Below are 7,500 nucleotides of genomic sequence, written 5' to 3'. Positions count from 1 at the left end.
TGGCCACCGCGGATCTGCTGGGGCCTTGTCATAACAATAAAGGGCCACTCACGAGCTCCTCTCCCACACCCATACAGCGGCCAGACCCGACGCACACGCAGGGCAGGAAGTGCCTCCGTCTCCCAGGGCAACGGAATGCTGCTGTGCTGAGCTGATGCCTGCGTGCTTCCGCTGGGTTTGCACACAGATTTCGTGATCGATATTTCGTGGGAAAGTCAAGAATGAATTTGTTGGCTTGTGTTGCCTTTTTGTTTTAATGAAAACCAAGGATTCTTTGACAATTGACAATGAAGTATTGTATGATGAATGTATACGGATAGCCGATTTCCCTTTAAGACATATTTCTCTGTATCACAAATATTTACTTTATGTTTTGTCTTTTTCTCAAATCGGTATCTTTCCTTATTTATTTGGTTTCTCTATATTTAGTTGTATAATCTTTGATGTGGAGGTCAGATTCCCTTTCTATCGTATTAAAGCTTGAATCCTGTAGGCGCTATACAACCAAGGGGTACTTGGTTTGATGTGTGGTAATATTTAGTTGTAATATAGTTGTTCTTCACACGGATAGATAAAGGGAGTCACAAGCTGGCAAATCCGCAGAAATCTCAGACTTGAGTAGAGGGTTTGGCGCGTCCTGTAGATGTGCTGCCATCTTGTGGTCAAAGCACAAGGCACTGGCCTTCGTTCGGATAACACTTTTTTTTTTCCACAGTGCAGGAAGAATGTTGCCCCAGGGTTCTCCTTTGTGGTCTACTTTAATGCCATGGTGACTCAGAGGCAGGCTAGCGTGAGTGTTTGGTTTGTATTTCGTTTTCATTCGATTGTAACATTATTCGGGTTAAAAAAGGATTCAGACTCGCAATGCTCAACGTCTGGTTGACTTTTCCACCAAATTTGATTTAAGCATTCCCAGCGGTCTGAGCGTGTCTGTGTTCCCCGGAAACACAGAAACACAAAAATGCCACACCCGCAGCCATGTGCCTTTGGGCCAATTGGCGTGAAAAGTGAACTTCTTCCTTGGCCAATGACCAACAATCAGCCCCATTTGATGCAAACCATGCATTATTATTCAAAATATCCTGTTCAGAGAGGGAGAGACGCACACAAACACACACACACACACACACACACACACACACACACACACACACACACACACACACACACACACACACACACACACACAGGGCCGTAGCACCAAATCCTGGCCCCCCCCCCCCCCAAATCCTGGGGAGACGTGGCCGATAAGACGCTTTTTTTTTTTTCATGGGCCCCCCCTCTGCCTTGGGCCCCCCCACAACTGTCCCCTTTGTCCCCGCAGTCCGTCGGCCCTGCACGCACACACACACACACACACACACACACACACACACACACACACACACACACACACACACACACACACACACACACACAAACAAACAAACAAACACACACAGTAAAAACATCACTTTATTGGCGGCGGCATCAATAATTGATGTGTTGTAACTTAAGATTAATTTATTATTGAATAATATATGAAGATGTTTGATATTCCAAGATGCAACCTTGGAATATCAACCTTTTTTTTCTTTGAGTTTCACCTTTTCGCGCAACCAAAAGCCAAGCGCTGACATCATGGGATTGGCAGGGGGCATTTGAGGGTGTGGCACCCTCACATGGGGAATGCTGACAAGGGAAGACGAGGAGAAGGTGAAAGAAGAGAAGGAAAAATTCTGTTGGAAACCACGGACCACAGATGTTCTGGAAGGTTCCAACTTCCTCCCAACCTTTACCCCATCTCCAAGTGAACCGCAAGCCAAAGCATCCTCATTTCCGAGAGTACATAAGGATGTAGCTCATTTTACACAATGTTTTATCGATTAACAATTTGTAGGAGTCTCTCTCTGAGAGGATGAGAAGATGATAAAGAGAATTGCTAAGAGATGACAGCTTTTAAAAAATGTCTGGGAAACTCTTTACAATAAGAGTAGGCTACATCAATTAACCATTAATAAGCATCCATTCGTCAGTCCATTATCAGTTTACTATTGGTCTAATTATCATTTAATAATTGTCTTCATGTTAAGGTAATGGTCTTCATGTTACACTCTAAAAATAATGTATACATGCATACCTTATAAAATATGCATGTATACATTATTTAGGCCTATAGGGTTGGGTGAAGCCTAAACCACCAAACCCAACCCCTATACTAATATATTATAATGCTTATTTCTGTATTGACTAATGTTAGTAAATGAATGTACACTTATTGTAAATAAACCTTTTAAATTGCTGTATTGTATCCCATGAGGTGAAACTATTGTCCTCGTCTATGCTCATAATCCATGCCGTATTCTTTGGGATGAGGCTCTTTGTGCGTTACATTTTGAGAGGCTGTCTTCAAGATTTAAGACTAAATCCATGTTTCAACATATTGAAATTGTCAGCCTCACATGAATCGCTTAAGACAAAAGCGTCTTCTAAATAACTGTAGGCCTTCTGTACGGTAATGCAAGAACACATGGATTTTTGTAGGCCTACCGTTTAAAGCCACACAGACAATACAATTAAACACACCCGCCAACACGCACACACAAAAGGACAGAACCCAAAACAAATGTTTACACGATTAAAAGGTTATTATCCGGTAAAGTAGGTCTGTGCTGCTACTCACAACAAGGCTGTTGGCCGCAGAGAAAGTAACATGGCTCCGGCTAGGGGTCTATCGTAAAGACGGACGGGTTTCTGTTTCTACACTTGCCGGTTCCCGTCTGCGTCTCGGCGTGTTCTCCGAGTCAAGTCAACGGATGCAAACGCACGAAGACACCGAAAGATGGATCGCAAATTGATTATACTTGGAACTCTTTCGCTGCCAGGAGGTCAATGAACTAGTGAAAGCTCGTGGCTGAGTTTGTGTGTGTGCGTGTGTGTGTGTGCGTGTGTGTGTGTGTGTGTGTTTATATTTCCACACTGTAATTCACATGTGTCAATTCCAACTTGAGGTTTGAGGTATAGGAATGTGTGTCTGTTTGGATTAAAGTGTGGATTAAATGACCTGCACGCCAAATTAATAAATTTGTTCAAATTCAGTTGAAAGTATCCAAGGCCACTTTATAATTGACACTTTAGACTTTATAATTTGTAATTTATATTGTTAGACCGTCGGCATTGTTCGCCCTGTATCCTGCGCCTTCCACTGCCGCTGGGCTGTAGCAATGAAGGAATTTCCCCTCAGGGGATTTAATAAAGTTGTTATCTTATCTTATCTTAACTCATCACAAAACACATAGGAAGGGTGTGGCTCTAATCACCTCGACTCATTAACATCCCCTGTTACGATACAAAAAGATGTAACCAACTAATTCCTATCACTGTCTTGGTGTGAAACCTGGGCAAGATGGGCTCCCGAACTGTTGGTCTGCGGGGGTTCATTAAATCAACTAAAAGTGGGGGGGACAGGGCCATCAAGTAATGTGGGGGGGGGGGGGGGGGGGGGCTGTTGGTCTCTGGGAGATCTGTTGTTGGGCGGCGAGGCGAGTGGGCCGTCGGTTGCTGATACCAACCTCTCGGTGGCTCTGTTGATCGATTGCTTTAAGAACAAAAGGGGGTTAGACTACGAGGCCGTCTGGCAGGGGGAGGATGAGGACAGGGTGAAGGTGAAACATATTTATCAACTAGGGGCCAAAGGAAGGGATGAGACCGAGAGGGGCGTGGGGGCGGGGAAGAGGTGTCTCCAACTAACAGTGAGGGTCAGGGACCGGGCTCCGGCAGGGTGGGGGGGAAACAGCGTTACGCGAAACCACCGTCTAACAAAAAGTGAATACAATACTCAACTTTAAGGAGACGCTTTTGTCTTGAGCGTCTCCCAATAAGTGCAGTCCTCAATGTGGACCAAACCTGCACAGTGCTAGAATCATGCAAAAACATGAAATGCATCATTATGGAACGAGGCTCACTTTTAGAACGTAGCATCAGTCTGAACAGGTGAGTGTCCCGACAGCGATAAGAGATGGGCAGGATATCAGCTGTGCTGGTGTCACAGCCTGTTCCAACGTCGTGGAGCCATGACTGCCAACAACTGAGATACTGGGAAGCCCCTGCTTTGGTAGCAGGTCGTTCCATGGTCTCATGGAGTGAGGTGATTGGACTGAGGCGCAGGGTTTGACCATGTCCTGGTTGTAGGGTGGGCTGGAGCCATGAGCTGTACGCCCGGCATTACCAGTGACTTCAGTGGGATTGGAGAAGCCGCAGGTACCCAGTGAAGACCGTCAGGGCAATTTCTTTATGAGATATTGCGTCTAGGACAGATGAGACTTCTGAATGCAAAAAAGCTTTCGTTGTTGACAATAAACCTATTTTAATGTATGCATAGTGTCCTCTTGAGCCCTGAATATAGTTTCACCCAGCATTTCAATACAGTCTTACCCCCTTTGAAGATACATAATATGAGGGAAATGTGGACATGCTGTGTTTTTATCGTATAGATCCGTTACTGTGGCCTGCTTAGAAAATGTTCTTCTTATGCATGTATGCAAAAGGGTTCAGGGATAGTGTGTAGGCCTATTATCTTCACTAGTTTCCTGTGGTTTAGTGCACATAGAGAGTGTGTTTGTGTGTTTGTGTTTGTGTGTGTGTGTGTGTGTGTGTGTGTGTGTGTGTGTGTGTGTGTGTGTGTGTGTGTGTGTGTGTGTGTGTGTGTGTGTGTGTGTGTGTGTGTGTGTGTGTGTGTGTGTGGGGGGGGGTGTGTGTGTGTGTGTGTGTGTGTGTGGGGGGGGGGGGGGGGGGGGGGGTGTGGGTGTGTGTGTGTGTGTGTGTGTGTGTGTGAGTATTTGTTTGTGTGCCCTGATTGTTTGTGTGTTCTTTATTCAGCATCCTGATAAGCATTTGTTTACACAATACCAGCTACATTATACATAATATGTGCCCTGGGGATACAAACTCAATCTTTTCCTTTTAGGGATGATGGAAAAGTTTATGTAGGAAATGCGCCTTTGTTTATAGATTTTCCACCACATTTTTATTCACAATAGATGACGTTAACGCAGTAGAGTAGTATTAGATCACCGCAGTTGAAGTTCTGCAAATCAGACTTCTGCATAATAGAATAGCGTGTGTGAGAAAGAGAGAGCAAGAGAGAGAGAGAGGGGGGGGGGGGGAGGGGGAAGTGAGTTAGAGAAAGAGAGAGAGAAGAAAAAGAGAGGAGAGAGAGTCATCTCCAGAGAAAGGCAGGCGCACCTCTCAATTCTCTCAACAAGATAGATCTTGTTGGGGCGGACATGAATCACAATTTGACTGAGCTTGCTGAGGGGGTGTTGTGAAACGACAGAGAACAGCTTCCTCCCACATCTGGATAAAACACCTTCCGAGATACGAAACAAGGAAAGTTTGGAGTCCTCAGCCAACCGTCACCAAGGTAGGCTATATATTACATTCTTTCTATTATTTTAACCAGTTTGCTTGCTTAGAAATCTCGGCTACAATCCTTACTTGTGTTGTAGGCTACATGGATTGGGTTTGCCTAAACAAAAAGCACTTAACAGCGCTAATGATGTCATGTGTTTGGGGACTTTCAATGCGTCGACCACCGATCAATTTTTATGTACCGTGGCAACATAGTTATGATCAGAAGCATTGTAGTGGCACGTCTTGTCGTGTGTTCTTGGCAATGTTTGCCCGTGCACCCAGCACCTGTTGCATACTGCAGTAGGTAGCCTACTAAGCAGAGTCTTTTTGTGTGTTTCTCCTTAAATCTATATGCTTTTGGGACATTAAAAATAAATTTCAACTGTTAGACTTTGGGCTTGAATAGTTAGCAATCTTCAAATTTAAAAAGTATTAATGGGAAATATTCATTTAAAAATAATTGGTATCTTTATGAACAATGAATTATTTCATGAATTAAACCACTAGATGAGAGATAGGCTAGATAACAAGACTTGCCTTGCCTCTGTATTAAACGGTTTAGCTAATATTTTGACTATTTTCGTGCATTCTGAAGATTGTGAAACACACATCAAGTAAACCTTTAATCCTAATTGATGCAGTGGAATTGCGTACATATTTTGTCATCTCAAGAGGTTAGGCTAAATGTATTTGAATGGAAATAAATCGAATCTAGGTTGAGGGTGTAATACCTGGGTAAGATCGGCACAGTCCTGTTGGACTGTAAGACAGATGAAGGGCCATTTGGTGCTCATACCATCCACTGCGTAGTTCCATTGATCAATTAGTTTATGCAAGAAGGATGAGAACATCGATGAAGGTGACTCCACGTACATCGTTTGATCAACTCCTCTTGAGCAATAGAGACGGATGAGACCATAACTGTTGACAGATTAATACATTCCTCAACACTCGTCAAGCAGTGGGCTTTAAGTGTGAATCTCAATGTTGACTCAATGTTGATACTCTGATATGTGGATGTCATGGAGAATAAACCAAGGGTGCTGAAGTGATGACGTCTGAACCACAGCCTACTGTGCGTAATCAGACCGACACCAGACACAGATGAATTTGCTGCAACTCGACAACAAATCAATCTGTTTACATTCATACGATGGCTCATTGCATTCACTCAATAATAAAAATTTCACCAGGTTATCTCATAATTATGAGATAATTATCTCATAATTATGAGATACTATCTCGTAATTATGAGATAGTAGAGTAGTGACGCTTGCACAGAAGCATACGGCCGACATCTTTCTTTATTCTGGGTGGAAATAGTAACATAGTTACGCCATTAAATGCGTTTATGGAAACATTTTTAGCGAGAAATGTGCATTTTACTTTCATAATGTTCGCTCGGTGAATGTGAAGGACGTTTGGTTTGATAGTTATGACGAAGAGGGAACGCTCCGTTCACTTGCATGGACAGAGTCTCTGGTTGCTAAGCAACCTCAACGTCTTGGCGGACTATTTCTCTGCTGATCAACACTACGAATGCTGGAAACACACCAGACACACCATGTGAAGTTATTTAACCCGATTATTGTTATTTATATCCGAGATTATTTAATCTAACCCGATCCAAGCTCTATCATGCACCCAAACACGGCGGCGTTTGGGTTTCCTTCCTGGGACTCCTAAATCCAGCGCAGCCACAGGCGCGTAGCTGCGTACGTAGGACAATTTTTGACACAAAATGGTCAAGCAACATTTTAGCTGCGTGACATACGCACGTACCTCTATATCACGAAAGCAACCCTCAGCAAGCCTGGGACTAGTGCAACTGCACGGTTGCCAGGTGAGACTGATGATGTCCAGCCCAAAAATGCTCAAAATCCACCTGGAAGCACCCAATCCCGCCCAATTTTAACTAAATTCTATTGCTTTCTATGGCCAGAAATCTGCAGAAAAACCCACCCAAATACCCTTTTTACCCATTTTTACCCGCAGACGGCCATCCTAAGCAGCTCAATTGGGTGGGAAACCGCCCAATCTGGCAACACTACTGATGGTCAGAACACCAGTTATCTCATAATTACGAGATAATTATCTCATAATTATGAG

The 7,500-nt window shown here is 43.8% G+C and overlaps 1 protein-coding gene across 1 annotated transcript in view; it reads left to right on the top strand.

The window, feature by feature from the left end:
• The first annotated feature begins 5,182 nt into the window (after nucleotides 1-5,182).
• ltb4r2b (leukotriene B4 receptor 2b) overlaps nucleotides 5,183-7,500 on the top strand; it is an 11,571-nt gene continuing 9,253 nt past the window's right edge. Inside the window, exon 1 of the mRNA XM_030364530.1 lies at nucleotides 5,183-5,401. The gene's annotated coding sequence lies outside the window, so the exon portion shown is untranslated. The remainder of the gene's footprint in view (nucleotides 5,402-7,500) is intronic.

The sequence above is a fragment of the Gadus morhua genome, chromosome 8 (genome assembly GCF_902167405.1).
Source record: "Gadus morhua chromosome 8, gadMor3.0, whole genome shotgun sequence".
In the NCBI taxonomy this organism is placed as follows: Eukaryota; Metazoa; Chordata; class Actinopteri; order Gadiformes; family Gadidae; genus Gadus; species Gadus morhua.
The sequence above is the reverse complement of the archived record's forward strand: the minus strand, read 5'-3'. Positions and strand labels throughout refer to the sequence as shown.